The sequence below is a fragment of the Xyrauchen texanus genome, chromosome 31 (assembly GCF_025860055.1).
Source record: "Xyrauchen texanus isolate HMW12.3.18 chromosome 31, RBS_HiC_50CHRs, whole genome shotgun sequence".
NCBI lineage: Eukaryota > Metazoa > Chordata > Actinopteri > Cypriniformes > Catostomidae > Xyrauchen > Xyrauchen texanus.
Genome location: NC_068306.1, coordinates 30,588,061 through 30,607,907, shown reverse-complemented (window position 1 = coordinate 30,607,907; position 19,847 = coordinate 30,588,061). Strand labels below are relative to the sequence as shown.

Sequence of the window (19,847 nt, the reverse complement as noted above, 5' to 3'; positions counted from 1 at the left end):
AATGAGAAACACATGTGAAAATTAAGTTGCATTTACTCAAAATCTTGGATCACAAAAAAGGACTAAACAATAAATTCATGAACTAGACAAAATGCCGAGATTTTCATGTGAATAACAACTGAAATTTCGGTCTTTTTCTCACACAAAGCTATCGTATAGCCCCAGAAGACGAGCATGATGTTGGAGTATAGTGCACGTCATATGAAACACTTTTAACTGAATAAAGAAGGTTGGATCAAAATTAAGAGTGTTTAAATTAAAGAATGTTTGGGTGAACTATATCCCTTCAAATGACTGTCCAAACGCTTTACCTTTGAAATTTTCAGCATCATAAACCATTATGGTCCGTGTTTATTGTTGACAGGCTGAATTAAATTATAAATGTCTTCTCTGTTTAAGGAAAGACATGCTGATCATCTCATTCAGAACCAGCACTACCAGGTGATGTCGCCTGCCTGTCCCCATCATATTTCGGCAGTCATCTCTCATTCGTCTGTCTCTCAGCATGCAGCATGGATTGGATTGTAGATTATTTTCATATCATGCTGTTAAAATGTTCACAAGAGCCAACAGTTTATTTAAATGAGAAAACAAATGAGCCTATAGGTATCATGCATGTTAATGAGTTATTAGAGCATTGCAAGCCATGCAAATTTTTATTTACAAAACTTTTAGTGAGTGGTTGGTGCTTAAACAAACTAAAATCATGTAGATGAGATTTTGAAATTGATTTATGCAATAAAGTCTACATGATCACACTGAAAATGTATAATGATAGCAGGCTAGGGCAAAACTTCTACCGAAAGTACAACCTTAATGTTTAATTTTTTAAATATATATTCATGTTTATTCAATAACTAACTAGAAGGGGATGCAACTACATCTTAAAGAAATATAAAAAGTTGTTTGTTCATTTAAATATGTTTAGTAGTATTAGCTTTGGACTTATAGTGAATAATGCCATAAAGTTTGTTCTGTTCCTCATACAAAGTGATCGTATGCCTTTAGAAGACTTGGAGTATGTTGCACAAGTCATGGGCTTATTTTATGACACTTGGGTGCTTTTTAAGCTTTGAAGTGAGTCACTATTTATTGTATGAAAATCAGCGATCATTTTGCCTGGAGCGAGGAGTGGCTTTTTAAAATATCTGAGTGCCATTGTTTTCTCTCACTCCAAGAGCACCCCACTAATGCTTCATTACGGGCCCAACATCTGTTAACGGCCCTTAATGCAATAATTCACAACCTGTTAAGCAGCGTTAAACACTATCTGCATGAATGAAAGATAACATTTCTGATATAACCCGAATGAATGATATAAAAAAAAATAATAATAATTTAAAATCTATCAGCACTTGGTAAGGATTTTCTGTGTTCATGATCTCTATGATTGAGTTAAGCTTGCGGTAAAGCTGGACTTAACTACATGCTCGTCTCTTTAATTCTACATCAACTGGCCTATATTGAAAATTAATTACAGATGGTGAAGGAGAACACAAGTGGGGAGGTGACTGCCACAATCAAAGGTTTGTTTTGAAATCCTAAAAGACGTGTCCAGAAAACATGATGATAATCCATTCACATGTGGAGAGAAAATCTAAATGTCAGTGATATATATATATATATATTTACAGTTGAAGTCAGAGGTTTACATACACCTTAGCCAAATACATTTAAATTCCATATTTCACAAATCCTGAAATTGAATTGAAAATAAATCACTCCCTGTCTTAGGTCAGTTAGGATCACTACTTTATTTAAAAAATGTGAAATGTCTTAATAACAGTAGAGAGAAAGATTTATTTCAGCTTTTATTACTTTCATCTCATTCGATGGGTCAGAAGTTTATATACACATGTTAGTATTTGGTAGCATTGCCTTTAAATTGTTTAACTCGGCTCAGATGTTTTAGGTAGCCTTCCACAAGCTTCACACAAAAAGGTGCTAGAATTTTGGCCCATTCCTCCAGACAGAACTTGTGGAACTGAGTCATGTTTGTGGGCCTCCTTGCTCGTACACACTTTTTTAGTTCTGCCCACAAAGTTTCTATCAGATTGAGGTCAGGGCTTTGTCAGGGCCACTCCAATACCTTGATTTTGTTTTCCTTAAGCCATTTTACCACAACTTTGGAGGTATGCTTGGGGTCATTGTCCATTTGGAAGACCCATTTGCAACGATCTTTAACTTCCTGGATGATGTCTTGAGATGTTGCTTCAATATATCCACAACATTTTCATTCCTCGTGATGCCATCTATTTTGTGAAGTGCACCAGTCCCTCCAGCAGCAAAGCACCCCCACGACATGATGCCCCTCATGCTTCATGGTTGGGATCAGGCCCGGACTGGCCATTGGGAGCACCGGGACAATTCCCGCTGGCCTGGCGACTAAGTTGGCCTGCTGCCAGCCAGCATTTTTTTTTTTTTTAATTAATTATTATTATTTTATATTACTACCTTTACCAGTGATCATTTTTGAATTTGTCATTCAATAAAATTATTATTAATATTAATAACAATAAAAAAAAAAAATAATGAATCTGTTAGTCTTGACTGGCAAGGCTACGATTCGACTTTACGCCTCAGACAAACGGTTAAACAGAAAATGCGAGCAGCACCCGATGATGGAGAGAAAACGGCCAGGTGGAGCAGAGAGGGAAAGGACAAAAAAAAAGAAAGCACTCCAAGAAGAAGCAGCAAAATGTTGCAAAATTACTGACCTGTTCAGGGCTTCAAGTGCAGGTCAGTTTCATCTGAAAATACTTTAATTTTTCTTCGTTAACTTAGTATTGAACTGCTAGCAAATGTAAGCGGTAGCGCCCATCTAACGTTACATTCATGGAGAAATCAAAACAAATGAGTGCACACAGAAAACTCACAGAAGAAATGTACTGAGGTAAAAATTCTAATTGTTGTTTTTTTTATTTATAACATATCATGTAGTTTAACATAACACAACTAAGGGAGCTGTTTTGCTGAATATTATCATGGTTGAAAATGTTACGTTGAATTTATTGTTCAATAAACAAGTAGCGTAGTTAATATTTATTATTAAGTTACTTTCATTTTAGACACAAACCATATTGTGTAACATAACTGTTTTTGTTCTATTTTCACCAACTAAAATAGTTCCAAAGGAAAGCTACAGCAGCGCTGTGTTTGTTACTGAATGATTCAGCGTTTTGAACAAATCATTTGTATGAATGACTCACTAATTCAGACGGTCACTTGCCGCCACCTATTGGCGGTTTAGTTTAATGTTTATGTATTGCATTTTTTTTATATTCAAACATTTATTTAAAACATCAGTCTCATAACATTATTTATTGCAGTTGTAATTGCAGTGCACAGGATGCTATGTGCAGACCCATTTAATATTAGGACTGCTTTACTTCTAGGTTGGTTGTTTATGTTTTTATGTTATGGTCATACTGTGAAATAAATGTAATTTAGGGGGGAAAAAAACAAGGTTGTCCGTGTTTCTAAATTTCAATTGGGTGCATAGGATGGCCTGGATGGGTGTAGGATTTCCCGGCCTGAAATTGTGTCCTAGTCCGGCCCTGGTTGGGATGTGTACTTTGGCTTGCAAGCCTCACACTTTCTCCTCCAAACATAATGATGGTCATTATGGCCAAACAGTTCACTATTTCATTCATTAGACCAGAGGACATTTCTCCAAAAAGTAAGATCTTTGTCACCATGTGCACTTGCAAACTGTAATCTGGCTTTTTTATGGCAGTTTTGGAGCAGTGGCTTCTTCCTTGCTAAACAGCCTTTCAGGTTATGTCAATAAAGGACTCGTTTTACAGTGGATATAGATACTTGTTTAATGTTTTTTTTTTTTTTTTTCGTCTAGTAATTTATTTAATTGATAAAATCCAGAGAATGCTGCCGACATGTTTCAAAAGAAAAATAATAGAATTTAGTCTTGGGCAAATTTTTGTGTTCCAATAAAGCAAATTGTAGCATTTCTTCTAGTATTGTATATTTATTTTTCATTTAATACTTCTTTTGCATGGAGGTTTGTGATATTTAAAAGTATACTGAAATAACTTTACATTGGAGAAGAAGTTTGGCACAAATTTTGCCATGGAGAGAACACAGAGCGGAGTTTCTGTAATCCAGGAGCATGGTACGATCTAGGAGCGGGATATGGACAACCTGGAGTGGAGCTGGAGTGGTGTGATTAAAGAATGCTTTGAGCAAGGGGCCTGGGTAGCTCAGCTAGTACTGACACTGACAACCACCCTTGGAGTTTGTTTGAATCCAGGGCACGCTGAGTGACTCAGCCAGGTCTCCTAAGCCACCAAATTGGCCCAGTTGCTAGGGAGGGTAGAGTCACATGGGGTAACCTCCTCGTGGTCGCTATAACGTGTGGTTCTCACTCTCGTTGGGGCACGTGGTGATTTGTGTGTGGATGCCGTGGAGAATAGCGTGAAGCCTCCACATGCGCTACGTCTCTGCGGTAACACGCTCAACAAGCCACGTGACATGATGTGCAGATTGATGGTCTCAGATGCAGGCAACTGAGATTCGTCTTCCGCCACCTGGATTGAGGTGTGTCAATATGCCACCACAAAGACTTAGAGCACATTGGGAATTCCAAATTGGGGAGAGAAAAAAAAAGAATGCTTTGAGTATGGTTTATAACCTTGAAAAACAGGTGTATTTCTTCAAAAACAAAATATGTATTTCTTCAAAAACAAAATGTGTTTCTGTTAATCAATAGTATTCTGATGTGAGTCCTTGGTGTGTTTCCTTTGTGCTGGCACGTATGAATGGTGTCTTGCTCTAATAAGCTGAATGTATGATATCTTTGCAGCTGGTGTTTTCTTGCAAATAATAATGTGTATGAGCAAACAAGGCTGCCTCATTGTGGGAATGGGCTGAAAATGTAGCACAAAGATAAAAAGTATTTGATGGGGACATGGCTGTTTATGCAGATGTTTCTAGGAGTTGATGTACTCTGTCCATGAACTGTAACATGAGGTCAAGATATGAGAGGCTACCAAAGATATATGTTTCTTTTAATAGAGAGGCGAGGATATATGTTTCTTTTTAATAGATGGGTGAGGGAAAGAAACAAGGCAGTGACCTCATTAGTCAGAGATGGTGGGTAACAAGATAACAAAAAGGTATATAACTGAGAACTTAGAAAAATGAGTCAGAACGGACAGCTGACCGGTCTCATGTTTGTTGGTGTTCAATAAACTACAACTTTAGCATCTGGAACTCAAGACTCCGAGAGTTTTCTTACAACTTTTCATCGCGATTTTCCACGACATGAGCACGGAGGGGAAATTGTTGCCGCTCCACTCCACTCTGGCAGAGACAACTATAAGAAAGCCATTAATAGGTAAATTTTATTTTTCTCGAAAACTGTAAAACATGCGTGCGTCTCTGTGGTACTATTATTTTTTTTTTTTGAGTGACCTGCTTAGACCCACCCTAACAACATTACTTAACCAATGGTGTGAATTGGGGTGGGACTATCTCTTTTTTTGACCAACCTCAGATAGGGGACATATTCAGAAAGCTGTATCAATTCATATTTGCAATTCCATTTGGTGGTGCAGGAATTACATACTTCAGCTTTAAGAACTGATTTTAGTTTGAATGGTTCTAAGTTTTTGACATTGTATATGGTTAGAAAAAACTGTGCCCTGATAAAGATTAAAAATGCCTCTCAAGATTTCAGGGTACATTGAATTTGTCTCCAGCGACCTCTGCCAAAGTAACTATACTTTAATTAACATGCATTATCAAAGAACACAACTATCATGCTGTTACAAAACAGTGTTAAAAACAGGGCCTGTGTCGCCACTTAGGGAATGCATAGCAAAAGCAACCCTGCAGACTTATTGCAGGGTTATTACAGTTTTAATTACATTTAATTTTCAATTTGTCCTTTCAATTAGCATTAGTTTTCTCTCTTATACTGTTCAGTTTTTTATGTAATATTTTAGGACTACCAAAGTTAATGTGTTAAATCAATCAAACTATATCATTTAAATATGTTAAATAGTGTTATGTTTCTCAGAGAGGTCAAGTGTTGACATTATTTAGCTGCATTTTCATAGTTAGCTGCATTTTCATAGTTAAAGAAAATTATAAACATAAAATGTCCAAAAAGGAGAATAAAGTGTCCAAGAGAAAAAGTGTCCAAAATAAAGGGAGGATCTGGCACCCTCACAGTGATTGGGCTACGTGTATGCAGGGGTAGTATCCATAGGATTGTCCAGGACGTGAGCAGGTTCCAATGGCCGCACATGCTCCCCTCTTTCCGAGATGTGACAGGTTGCAGCTTAACTGGTGGCCTGTCTACCAATGGGCCACCGTAGACAAGATAGAGGGAAGGGTGGCCCGTTGTTCTGACAATCTGTGTGATATGGTGTGAGGCTGTACTAAGCCCTAACCCTAACCCAAACCCCAACCCTCAACCCTCAACCTTTGTGAATATAACTTTGGTAGGATATATTTCCAGGACACCGTCATCCATATCTGTTGGCCGCAAAGCATCCTGTCATACCTCACAACACATCGAGCCTGGTGCCAGGGATCTAAAGGGAACTAGTCCAGTGTGCTCTAATTTGGCCAGCACCCTTCCCACTCTCCTCCTCGATCTGCAAGGATGACAGTGCACACAAGGAGATATAATTGTGTTTTATGCATTTTAATGAGGATCTGCTCACATCTAGAGTGTTTCATCATCCGCTGCTAAAACGAGGCTCTTTATGTTGCAACTCTCCTCTCTCCAGCCCTCTAAAATGAACATTTAGATTTTATTCTATAAAGCACGGACAACATTTTTCCCAAATTCCAAATAAATCATATTGTCAATTAGAGCATTTATTTACAGAAAATGACAACTGGTCAAAATTACGAAAAAGATAGTGTTTTCAGACCTCGAATAATGCAAAGAAAACAAGTTCATATACATTTTTAAACAACACATTACTAATGTTTTAACTTACGAAGAGTTCAGAAATCAATATTTGGTGGAATAACCCTGATTTTCAATCATAGCTTTCATGCATCTTGGCATGCTCTCCACCAGACTTTCACATTGCTGTTGGGACTTTATGTCACTCCTGACGCAAAAATTCAAGCATCTCGGCTTTGTTTGATGACTTGTGGCCATCCATCTTCCTCTTGTACGTCACACAAAATTAACACGTTAAATCAACAGCCCTACTTAATTTCTTTTTTAGTTTTGGAGTCATACAACTTTTTTATTTTTTTTAATTTATTTTATGTAAGATTATATATGCAGAAGAATTGAAACAACATATATCTGGATCTAGGAAAAACCCAGCCTCTCAGTTTGGAATGTTTCCACGTCATAAATCACAGGCCTTCACAAGAACCCCCACACAGTTACAACAGGCTGTTGTGTGTAAGGTTACAAGGACCTTCAGATTTGCACAACTTTAAGACATTTCATCTTAATCTAGCCTCTCTAGATAATGCTGAAAAACCCTTTGAACTGGGGTAACGTTTGTACCTGACAAATTAATGATTATAGACAGATGGACCTCTTTAAAAAGGGTGACGCGATGTGCAATCACATATACTTGATAAATATAATCTTTAATTTTGTATGATTCATCTCATTCTACTATGAATGGTAACAATAAGGCTTAACTTGATAAAATGCAAAGATGTGTAAAACCAATATGATTTTGTAACCAGAGATTTTCATGTTTTGTTACCTACATGTATAACAGCCATGAAAAATTGTCATGTTTAATATGTAAGCATTTGCTGGTGTATGCAGAGAAAGCTGATGAAAACGAATATCATGTCTCTTGTACCATTCTCAAGATATAAAAGCTCATGATTAAATATGCCCTTTTTTAAGAGTCTGAAACAAATGACCATAACTCAACTGTTGGAAAAGACAGCCCATTTGACCACATAACTCTGAAAAGTCACTTCTGATTGGCGCAGGACACCTTTGGGGGATGCGGACGATTTCAGTTCAAATAGTTCCAAACAGGAAGAACATGCCCTCTCTTGCTCTCTTTGCTCGTCTCTTCATCCTCGAGGGTCTTCGCTCTTCTGCCCGCACGCGACATGTGAGGTCCAAGGGAGCTCGGGACTCGATGTCCCGAGAAATCGAATCACTCTCTACGGTTCACAAACCCATGAGAAGGCCTCACTTCACAGCTAGTATCATACAGACAATAAATTCAGTCACACAGAGATCAAACTTCGACAGAACGAACTTTCGATCAAGAACCAAGCCACACAAAGAACGCAAGGAAACACCACAAAGACAAGCAAGTGAAAGACATCTCCAATATTGAGCTCAAAGTGCTGGTATATTAATCAAATAATTAGGGTAATCCAATAGCAAATAGATGTAAACTCAAAGATGTATAAATGGTTCTTAAGGTATTGTCAACGGACTCCATAAAGTTAATTTTCACTGTACTGATCAATTATTTCACATTCTGTCACTTTTCACCAACCTGTCTCATGTATATATATATATGTGTTAGATTAGATTTATGTTTAGAATAGTAATAAAGTTTGTCTGTGTTCAAAGACTATGTGACTGTGGTATATTTTGATAAATAATCTCATCCCTGTTTCTGAAAGATTTAAATTCTAAGTAGTACCTAAATACATGTGAGATTATTTTCAATAAGCCACAAGAATAATATCACTCCAATAAGTGAATGGATCATAATTCACCTATTGAAGCTAATTCCTTACAGTAGAATACATACATACATACATACATACACACACACACACACACACACACACACACACACAGCATCCGGAAAGTATTCACAGTGCTTCACTTTTGCCACATTTTATGTTACAGCCTTATTCCAAAATTTATTAAATTAATTATTTTCCTCAATTCTACAAACAATACCCCATAATGACAACGTGAAATAAGTTTGTTTGAAATCTTAGCAAATTTATAAAAAATAAAAAACGAAAGAAATAAATAAAAAATAAATAAAAATCACATGTACATAAGTATTCACATCCTTTGTGATGACACTCAAAAATGAGCTCAGGTGTTCCTGTTTCCACTGATCAAACTTGAGATGTTTCTACAACTTGATTGGAGTCCACCTGTGATAAATTCAGTTGATTGGACATGATTTGGAAAGGCACACACCTGTCTATATAAGGTCCCACAGTTAACAGTGCATGTCAGAGCACAAACCAAGCCATGAAGTCCAAGGAATTGTCTGTAGACCTCCAAGACAGGATTGTATCGAGGCACAGATCTGGGGAAGGGTACAGAAACATTTCTGCAGCATTGAAAGTCCTAATGAGCACAGTGGTCTCCATCATCTGTAAATGGAAGTTTGGAACCACCAGGACTCTTCCTAGAGTTGGCCGCCTGGCCAAACTGAGTGATCGGGGGAGAAGGGCCTTAGTCAGGGAGGTGACCAAGAACCTGATGGTCACTCTGACAGAGTTCCAGCGTTTCTCTGTGGAAAGAGGGGAACCTTCCAGAAGAACAACCATCTTTGCAGCACTCCACCAATCAGACCTGTATGGTAGAGTGGCCAGTCGGAAGCCACTCCTCAGTAAAAGGCACATGACAGCCCACCTGGTGTTTGCCAAAAGGACTCTCAGACCATGGGAAACAAAATTCTCTGGTCTGATGAAACAAAGATTGAACTCTTTTGCCTAAATGGCAAGCGTCATGTCTAAAGGAAACCAGGCACCGGTCATCACCTGGCCAATACCATCCCTACAGTGAAGCATGGTGGTGGCAGCATCATGCTGTGGGGATGTTTTTCAGCAGCAGGAACTGGGAGACTAGTCAAAATAGAGGGAAAGATGAATGCAGCAATGCACAGAGACATGATGAAAACCTGCTCCAGAGCGATCTGGACCTCAGACTGGGGCAAAGGTTCGTCTTCCAACAGGACATCGACCCGAAGCACACAGCCAAAATAACAAAGGAGTGGCTATGGGACAACTCTGTGAATGTCCTTGAGTAGCCCAGCCAGAGCCCAGACTTGAACCGATTGAACATCTCTGGAGAGATCTGAAAATGGCTGTGCACCAACACTTCCCATCCAACCTGATGGAGCTCGAGAGGTCCTGCAAAGAAGAATGGGAGAAACTGCTCAAAAATAGGTGTGCCAAGCTTGTAGTAACATACACAAAAAGACTTGAGGCTGTAATTGGTGCCAAATGTGTTTCAACAAAGTATTGAGCAAAGGCTGTGAATACTTATGTCAAATTTACAAGCTGTACACTCACTACTTTACATTGTAGCAAAGAGTCATTTCTTCAGTGCTGTCACATGAAAACATATAATCAAATATTTACAAAAATGTGTGTGTGTGTGTGTATATATATATATATATATATATATTTATATTAGGGCTGTCAATCGCTAAACAATTGTAATCAATTTATTTACATGGTGTCCCGATTAATTAATCGCATATACAGTAATTCATATAACAATAATTCAATATATAATGATGAAATAATTATACATATATATATATATATATATATAGATAATTAAAATGCATTGCATTCTTGTGGCAGAAGAGTTGATCATTGATAAGACAATACAAAAAGTGGCTTTAGAATACTATTGTTTACAACCATATTATTGAACATAAGTCAATCATTGGCATACAGTTCACAGCAATCCATTTCACAAGTGAATTTGTCAATCAGTTTTATTATGAGGACTTGTTTAAGGACCCATCACTTTACATCTGCGTCAGATATGCTTGTGTAGCATCTCGGGTGCGTTGCATCATAAACAAACTTTTTAGGTCACTGTGTCAAGTTAAATATAGTTTAATACTCAATCTTTAAACACATCTTGAGATCACTTAGTTCGGATTTGCGCTCAAAGTGTTTTGTATGCAAGAACGTAACGCATGTCTGTGTTTTTGCTGCTGAAGGTTGTTTTCTTCACTGTATAAACTGCACGTTTTCATACAGCTGAAGATTCACTTACTGCCCTATGGAGTAAACAGGTGGTACTACAAGCTTACAGTTCTCAGGAATCTTCCTTATAGGGGGAATGTGATTAATTGCGTACAAATTTTTAATGCGTTATTTTTATAAAATTTAAATCACACTGAATTAACGCGTTAAAACGACAGCCCTAATATATATATAATTCCGTTATACATTTCATTACCTAATAAGGACAGTTTAATTTATTTCATAACTCACATATTTCAAGACCCTAAATTCCCTCCTAAATTGAACATGCGTGCAAATTACCCTACATATAATGGTGGTAAAATGTGTGCAAAAATATTCATTTTAACTGACCCTGTCCACATCTCTAAATTATATACATACACACATACATACATATATATATACACACATACATACATATACATATACATACATATATACATATATATATATATAATACCCTACATTTAGTTTTTACTTTTAATCGAGTTAACAGATTCTTTTTTTTTTAACAGTTTAGCTTTTGTAAAGAACCCTTCAAACCAAATTGCTGACAAATGGTCATTTCACATCAAAAGCAACAAGTGCTAGTCCTCAGCAAATTTGTGCCGGTAGGTGGTGCAGCGCTAAAGTAAAATGTGGAAATACTGTGGAAAACTGAAAAACTGTGGAATTACTTGTGTTTTGTAATGCTTTTTCTTTTCATTAATTCTGATTCTTCAACCGTATGCCAGTTGATAAAACAGTTTGATTAGCGTTTGGTGTATGCTTATGCGTACTGCATCAAACAAAGCTTACATTTTATTGGCCTGTACTCCAGCTTTTCATCGTAAAATAAATCTCACTTTCGTCCTGGTGTGAAATGCTCCACAGGAATCCACTGTTTCCATTCAAAGTCTTCATTGCTGCAAATAACTGTGCTGGAAAATTGTGTTTGGTGTGAAACTGAACACTGACTTGTTTATCATTGCAAACCGCATTACCAGCAAATGCACAGACATGTCATTCCAAGATTATTAAGAGTTATACAAAAGTTGTTTTAAAGATTCTTTTTGAAAGCCACCGCTGGCTCATCCATTCACGGATATGCAAATAAATGCTAATACATGCCAATTCAGATTTTTCTCCTCCAGCTCATACATACACTCACCTAAAGGATTATTAGGAACACCTGTTCAATTTCTCATTAATGCAATTATCTAATCAACCAATCACATGGCAGTTGCTTCAATGCATTTAGGGGTGTGGTCCTGGTCAAGACAATCTCCTGAACTCCAAACTGAATGTCAGAATGGGAAAGAAAGGTGATTTAAGCCATTTTGAGCGTGGCATGGTTGTTGGTGCCAGACGGGCCGGTCTGAGTATTTCACAATCTGCTCAGTTATTGGGATTTTCACGCACAACCATTTCTAGGGTTTACAAAGAATGGTGTGAAAAGTGAAAAACATCCAGTATGCGGCAGTCCTGTGGGCGAAAATGCCTTGTTGATGCTAGAGGTCAGAGGAGAATGGGGCCGACTGATTCAAGCTGATAGAAGAGCAACTTTGCCTGAAATAACCACTCGTTACAACCGAGGTATGCAGCAAAGCATTTGAGAAGCCACAACACGCACAACCTTGAGGCGGATGGGCTACAACAGCAGAAGACCCCACCGGGTACCACTCATCTCCACTACAAATAGGAAAAAGAGGCTACAATTTGCAAGAGCTCACCAAAATTGGACAGTTGAAGACTGGAAAAATGTTGCCTGGTCTGATGAGTCTCGATTTCTGTTGAGACATTCAGATGGTAGAGTCAGAATTTGGCGTAAACAGAATGAGAACATGGATCCATCCTCTGATGGCTACTTCCAGCAGGATAATGCACCAAAGCTCGAATCATTTCAAATTGGTTTCTTGAACATGACAATGAGTTCACTGTACTAAAATGGCCCCCACAGTCACCGGATCTCAACCCAATAGAGCATCCACAAATCTCCATCAACTGCAAGATGCTATCCTATCAATATGGGCCAACATTTCTAAAGAATGCTTTCAGCACCTTGTTGAATCAATGCCACGTAGAATTAAGGCAGTTCTGAAGGCGAAAGGGGGTCAAACACAGTATTAGTATGGTGTTCCTAATAATCCTTTAGGTGAGTGTATGTCATGAATATGCCCAAAACTGATTTTGTCCTTAATTGACTGGCATTGTAAAAATATGCACATGCCAATAGCAGTCACAGTTCTTTTCAGGATGTGAAATTCCTCAATCATATATATGAAGAAAACATGGTTGTTTTAAGATCTGTGGACAATATGTCAGCCAACAAAATTCAGATATTAATAATCAACTCTCAGTTCAAGAGTTGGCAACACCCCACACAAACAACAAAGATATAATTTACTCAAATGAAATTCAACAGTCTCTCTCTCTCGCTCTCTCTCTCACACACACACACACACACACACACTTTAGGATAAATTAGAGTCATTTGGAAAATGTTGTATTCTTTCAGTAAATATTGAAAAATACGTTTGTTTAGATACAAATTTTGAACATTGATTAATAATATAATGTTTCTGGAAATACCCAATGCATTGTGGTAATGAACATGCTTAAAGATAATTCATACTAAAAAATTAACTGTACTAAATGTACTGTAAATAACTTTGAGGCCATTTTAATTTTTCATCCTGATCTTGTGAAAATTGTTACCTTGACAATTTTTGCAAAATAAAATTACCTGCTTTATTACTTGTTTTGCTGCAGTTTCCCAGTGAAATGTCAAGCAGGGGGTGCTAAAAGCAAGGGAAATTATTTAAAAATCAGATGAGGTTTAAATGTTTCATGGAGGTTTAGTGAGTAAAACATACCTCCTTAACCTAAAACATTAACCTAACCAATAGTGATATAAAACCAAATAAGAGGTAAACAAAACAGACATCCTCACCCTTAACCAAATGCCTAAACCTCACCGTTAAGTTTTTCAAATGATGCATTATAGTAAGTGTTTCGATATCATAACATAGCAATGTGCGCCTAAGTGCAAAAAGATTTGTGTTTATAAAAGACATAATCAGCTGTTGTACTCATGCCTTGTGTGAAAGTTAATAAAACGCAGTTGTTGTAGCACCTCTAGTGTTAATTTCACCAGAAAACTCAGAAATGTAGAATTTGCCAAAAAACTCAGTTTGCAAAAATGTGGTTAGAGACAAGGTTGGAATTTCTTTTAATGTCATTCGATTTTTACTTCCTCATATTCTTATTCTAATAATATTTTTACCATATTTTAACGACATTCTCTACAATTCTGAATGATGCACAACCCTGATGTCAGTACTAATGTTTATTTGTATTCGTTTTCAGGAAGTGATCAGAAATCTGGTAAAAACATATGTAGCAGCCATGATCCGCAGCGCCAAAACAGATGAAGGGTTGGTGGAAGAGAACTTCAACGTGTGAAGCCTTTAGAGAAAAATAGTTAATTTCAGGCTATATAATAAATGGTGTATAGACATTACATAAAATTAATTGTACATCAATCTTATAGAATAACCAGATCTTGAATAAACATAAGCAAGACTAATAAGGCAACATGTCACTTGGTGCATTGTGTTGGTGATATTACTGTAGGTAAGGGCCCGGGGGTGGCTATAACTATAACGGTTGCAGATATAACGGCAATAAATTATAATTTTCTTTTTATAAATTACATTTACTATTAACACTAAAGCCGAATTTATGGATGTTTTTGCATTTTACATAAACATTTTTTTTTTTTTTCTTCCAAGCAAAACAAATTACAATCACACACTCACACACACACACACACCCCTAACTGGACACTCTGTCAAATGTAGTTGAACATAGCTGATGTGGTTTCTCTTTTAGGGGATGCCTAAAGTTTGTTCCCCAACAATCACCTTGAGAGCAAAAGTCAAAGCAAATATAACTCCGAAGACTAACGCTAGTTGAGAAAGTTTTAGAATTACTTATTGTTGATCCAACTTTGTTTGTTTTGCAAAATAATGCAATGAAATTCATAAAAATATAAGTGTTACTTGAGTGTCCGAAAGAGCCCAAATACTAAATAGCCTTTTCAATCAGATGAATTTTAACAAAAGCTGCCAAACCAATCAATCCAATATGTCTCCAGAAGTACTGCTCTTACATTGCCATTCTCCAAATCTCAGGTCTCTAAACCTACTCAAATAAGTCATAATGCTGGAATGTTTCCTGTAATTGGGTGATGTGCGCATTGTTAATATAAATCTATTCCTCTCCGATGCATTCAGGAACTGAAGCAAGACATTTCCAGCTTCCGCTATGAGGTTCTCGATCTGTTGGACAACCGCAAACCACCGCGTCGCACTTACTCTTCCAGCAGCGAAGCCACTCAACAGGATGAACCAGTTGAGCCTGAGGAAGAGGGCAGCAGGGGCAATGGAGGAGACTCATCCAGATCCAAAAAGTCTACCTCCTTCACCCAGTCTTACAGGAGAAGCCGGTCCCAGTTCAGTGTATCTGCCCTATTCAAATCCAAGTCGGGCATGACAGGACCAGGAAGAGTAGAAAAAAATGGCTTTAGGAAGAACATATCACACCCCTCTTCCATTGTGAGGACAAGCAACTGCACCAAGAACAACTACACAAGGGTTGGAATTGTTGATGTTGCATATGAATGGACACATGCCGGATCCATGGTCCGAGAATCCTGGACTTCAGCAATATGCTTACAGCATCTCAGATATGGTACCACAAATGCCCTGGCACAACCCCCAAGCATGGTCAAAGGTAACACAAAGCGAGATGCCTATGTCCACACTTGGATTAGGACCAACTCAGACTGAGCAGAACCCAATGCAGTCCACATCTCAGCAGGCAAACGGCAGGAACAGCCTCCTCCTCAGGCCGCCCGACCATTCGCTGCTGCTGCTACACTGTGCTTCCAGTCTGACTGTCTCTAGCTCACGGCTCCTGACCTCCAGCGATGATCTGTGCAAGGGCTGAATGGGGCCTTGTGACAATTTAGGCTCCTCTAGCTGGGAACAAGACAAGTCTGTTACAACGCAGCTGTAGAGGTAGACACTGGTTGCTGAAACAAAAGACACTAAAGCACCACTAAAGACACTTGTGAGACACAATTTAACAATTTTTCAAACAGTACGATTAAACTTTGCAAGAGTTGGCTGACTCTCTGATTGTGCTGTTGTTTTTTGTTCCGTATGAGAAATATCAAACAGCAAATGTTCCAAATGCAAAATGAAACAGATTTACCCGGATCAGTCAGTTCTGCTCAATGGACAGATCAGTGCAGAGACGCAGTGTTGCCAAATAGGTTCAAAGGAAAGTAGCTAAAACCTGCTAGAAAATTGGCTAAATGCTGCTAGATGACATATGCCAATTAAAATATTTGTGCCATCACCGCGTCTCTTGCATTTTTGCACTTTGCATAGTGTCCACCCATTACATGGGTTTGCTTCTCTGTGCTCGTACATACGTTAAATCCCTATATCTATCTATCACTCACTCAGAAAATTAGAAGCGACAGTAACTTTATCTAACTTTATCTAGCCATAAGCCACAGTGCATATTTACAAAAAAAAGAGCTCATTTACAAAAATAATATGTGCATATTTACTCCGATGCTACCACTCTTAAAATGTTAGTCTGGAGCCATGTAAATGGACAATAAAAATAATTAATTTGCAAGAACAAATCTAAAAATAAGAAAAGATGCAAATTTGTTATTTTATTCATTACCCATTTAGCATGCTTGCCAAATGTGATCTCATGACCATACCTACCTGTCTTTTGTTTTTTGCATAGCTGAATTTCAAGGCGCAACTAAAATGGACAGAAAACATGGAAGTTCTTGAGAAGAAAAACTATCAACGATGGTTATGTGGGACAGAGGTGAGCCATGGGATTTTATTAATTGTAAAAAGTGTGCCATGGCAGAAAAAAAGTTTGGGAAACACTGGTATGACTAAAGCCATACCTTTTATTGCATTGCATAATCGACTACATTTACAAGCTTATTCGAGTGGGATCAAATTGCACAGTAACTCGACTAATAGAGAGCTGTGCTTGCGATACAAAGGACCAGGGTCCTGAGAGTACACGACTCGACACGAGTTTAAATTGCCATATCTGGTTGCTTCAGCAATTGCATTTCTCTTCTCGCATTTGTTTTTTATAATACTATCAGTTAGGTTTAAGGGTTAGGGTAGGGAGGTCGGCTTTGTTGCTTTAAAACTTGGAGCATTAACCTTACATTTTCTTTTTTTTTTTTTTAATTAAAAAAAAAAAAAACTGTTTGAGAGAAAAATGTAAAGTAAATAAGACTTAAATTTCAGTGTGATCCTTACATGAATATGGACCACTTTTATGATGCTTTTGCATCCTTGAAGCCTGAAAGCTTTAGTTCAGATTAATTGTAATTGCATGCCAAAAAAAAAAACAACCAGCACAATTAATCAAAATGTTTCATCTGGTGTTCCACAGAAGAAAGTAATACAAGTTTAGAAGAAAATGAGGGCAAGTAAATACCAAAATTTTCATTTTTGGGTGAACTATCGCTAAAGCAAGGGTATCAAGATATGGTGGAACCCAATGGGGAGTTCACACTGCCTGTGATTTAAAGTAACAGGGCTTTGTGATGAGGCAACAAATCATTGCCAAAACAGCAAAGCTGAGGTGTTCAACAGTATGCAAATGAGCAACACAGCAACGCGATGTGGCAACAACCAATAGAAGTGTAGACAGTGAAGCACATGCGATACACTGCCTGATCTATACTGCAGTCCAGTAGGAACCAGCAATTATCAGTGACTTTGTGACCTCCACCGAGTTAATTCTTGCTAGTGTGAACACATCTGAAGTGGTTGCATTAATGCAGTTTCATGGCATTCAAAAGGTCAATTACACATTCATTCATTTATTCAGCATGCAATTACATGCAACCAGCAAATACATATCTGGCATTTTTTCCATTTACTTTGCAAGTGCAGTCTCAACACACTGGAAATTTGCATATTAGTTCAACCAAAAATGAAAATGCCATCTATTACTCACCTTAATGCCATCACCCCCTCCACGTAAGTGAATGGTGACCAAGACTTTCAGCCTAACATCTTTAACTTTTCACAGAAGTCATTCAGGTTAGGAAAAACATGAGGGTGAGTAAATGTTGCAAGGAATTTTAAATTTGTGTACACTACACCTTGAAGGTTGTTTCAGGGGTATAGGTGTGCATTTGTAATGTTGATGCTCCAATATCTTTAATTTTTGTACTTAATGCAAAGCAAATCATTGGACATCTTAAAGGTGTCAACTTGATTAAGGTCATCACTAAGGTGAAAGTGCAGACAGAAATTAAAGTTTTTTTTTTTTTTTTTTTTGAGCTCAGGAGTGAATAAAACTTCTATCAAGGTGCATGGTGAAACCATCTTTACAACCCCCACCCAAGGAAGTCATATTAGGAGCTCCGAAGTGGAGGTAATACAAGAGAGTATGGACATTTTCAAAATAATGTCTGATATGGCTACAGTACATAACAGAAGTGTTTACAGAGACATGCGCTTAATTTCTGTTAGGTAACTGTGGTCAGTTGTCACAATGGCAATCATGCTTTGTTACATCGCTGTAGCAGAAGATAACGGTACATGGATGAGGACCTTAAGATGTATGCATCTTTGTTATTCACTTGCATTTAAAAGCTAATAATATTAAAGCATACACATTTTAATAAAAGGTCACAGTGGTTGGAACTGAAGCTTAATAGTTCACACATCTAACAGATTGGCAAATTATTTTACTGCCAACTTGAAAATTTGTTGTGAAAAATCTGTGAAAACTATTCTTCAAATTGCGTGTTGGCTCCTAAACTCCAATCAAGTCTGATCTGGTATTTAGAGTGGAGATTTACCATTGGAAGCTACTTGATTGTAGTTGATGCTGGACCCATTTACATCAGATCCATGACATAATAAATATTTTGGGGGATTTACGACCACATTTCAGTTTCATAATATTAATGCGATCAATTAATAGTGCTAGAATACGTTCTAAACTTTCTTTTTAAAAATGCAAGAACTTTTGTTAACAAATTATTTTTCTATATTATTTTTCTGATATGAAGGCAAGTTTTTATTACACATCATGAGAACTCAAAGCAAAGATTTTTTATACCTTGATTTAAGATACAAGCTTTTGTAACTTTATTGTATTCCTTTTGTTTGTGGTCACACTAAGAAAAAAAAAAAGAAAAAAATTATGCGTAATGTTGCTGCAATATCACTAACAGTTTGGGTACATTAATATAAGTTACCATTAGTTATGTTATCTAACAATGATTGCTTTGTGTTTTATGTCTACATGATAATACATGTTAACAATGTAAAAATATTTTTTTTTTACATTAGTGCATTGAACAAACCAATTAACCAAGATCAATAAATGCTATAAAAACTATGTTCATTGTGAATTATACCTCATGCATTAACTTGTTCATTTTGTCACTAGCAATTACATACTTTTGCAAATCTTTCACAACACTATACAGAAAGTAGTAACTTTTATATCTAGCTTGACTTTCCAGGGTATTCAAGTTCTATAGCAAAAATATTAAACCCATGTTTATTCTATGATCATGTCCAAAAGGTTTCCCACATTCTGCTTTACATCCAAATATATAATATTGCCCAAAGATGTGGTGTAAGTTTTTTTTTTTTTACCTTTAAAATTATTCTGGAAACAAACTTAATTTGGTTCTTTTTTTTATTTGTGCAGATATTATAGGTGTTTTTTTATTTATTTTTTTACATAGAAAAAACAACAGACAATGGTTTTCTAAGGCTTGAACTCCTGGTGTGTTGCTAAACTACTACATTCTTGAAGCGTGCAAACATACATTTGTAAAAACAAAT

The 19,847-nt window shown here is 37.1% G+C and overlaps 1 pseudogene; it reads left to right on the top strand.

Moving 5' to 3' along the window:
• LOC127624918 (short transient receptor potential channel 5-like) overlaps positions 1 to 15,996 on the top strand; it is a 57,330-nt pseudogene extending 41,334 nt beyond the window's left edge.
• The last annotated feature ends 3,851 nt before the right edge of the window (positions 15,997 to 19,847 follow it).